The sequence below is a fragment of the Carlito syrichta genome, unplaced genomic scaffold, assembly GCF_000164805.1.
Source record: "Carlito syrichta isolate Samal-C Ts95f unplaced genomic scaffold, Tarsius_syrichta-2.0.1 Scaffold304580, whole genome shotgun sequence".
NCBI classification, from domain to species: Eukaryota; Metazoa; Chordata; class Mammalia; order Primates; family Tarsiidae; genus Carlito; species Carlito syrichta.
Window position 1 is genome coordinate 33,061 of NW_007248676.1, and position 1,140 is coordinate 34,200.

Genomic DNA, 1,140 nt, shown 5'->3' on the forward strand with positions numbered 1-1,140 from the left:
CAAATTGTTGCACAGATTCAACATACATTTCTATCAAAATCTCAGCTATCTTTTTGCAGAAATGAATAAGCTGATCCTAAAATTTGTATGGAAAATTCAAGGGATCCAGAATAGCCAAAGAACAAGTTTGGAAGACTTACATTCCCCAATTTCAAAAGTTGCCACCTTGGCAGAACTGACAGTGGCCTAGGTGGCTGGTAGAGACTTGTTTCTGGCTGTGTCTGTGAGGGTGTTTCCAGAGGAGACTGACAGGCCAGTCAGTGAACTGGGAGAGGAAACCCCACCCTCAGTGTGGGCAGCGTCCAATCATCTGCCAGCAAGGCTACAAAAAAACAGGTGGAGGAAGGAGGAGAAGCAGCTTGCTGAGTCTCCTGGCTCTGTCTCCTTTCCATGTTGGAAGTTGCCCTTGGACATCAGACTCCAGATTCTTCTTCCTTTGGACTCTGGGACTTGCACCAGTGGCCTCCCAGGGTCTCTCTGGCCTTTGGCCTCAGATGAAGGCTGCACTGTCGGTTTCCCTGGCTCTGAGGCTTTTGGACTGAGCCAGCTTTGCCCAGCTTACAAATGACCTCTCATGGGACTTCACCTTGGAATCATGTGAGCCAATCCTCCCTAATAAATTCCCTCTTATATATACATATATCCAAGTAGCGCTGGACCTCTGGAGAGCTCTAACCAAAACACTCTCTTAGTCACAACATGGCTGCCATATTCCAAGCATCACATTATCACACAACAGTATCCAAAACCATCTTGTAAAAAATAAAGTCGGCAAAATTTACTTTTGTCTTTCATCCTTCTCATTTATCAGGAAGGGAGACATCTTTCTCAGGAGTCCCCAGCCATCTTATTCCTACAGCTCTTTAAACCAAAACTTAGTCACCAGAGACTAACAAACAGGGAAGGAGCATTAGTCTACCCTGATCCAAATTTATGTTTTGTTTTGTTTTGTTTTAAGTCAAGGTCTCACTCTGTTACCCAGGCTAGAGTGCAGAGGCACAACCACAGATCATGGCAGCCTCAACCTCCTGGTCTCAGATGATCCTTCCACCTCAGCCTCCTGATTTTTTGATTTTTTTTTTTTTTTTGAGTTGGAGTCTCACTCCATCACCCAGGCTGGAGTGCAGTGGCACACTCACA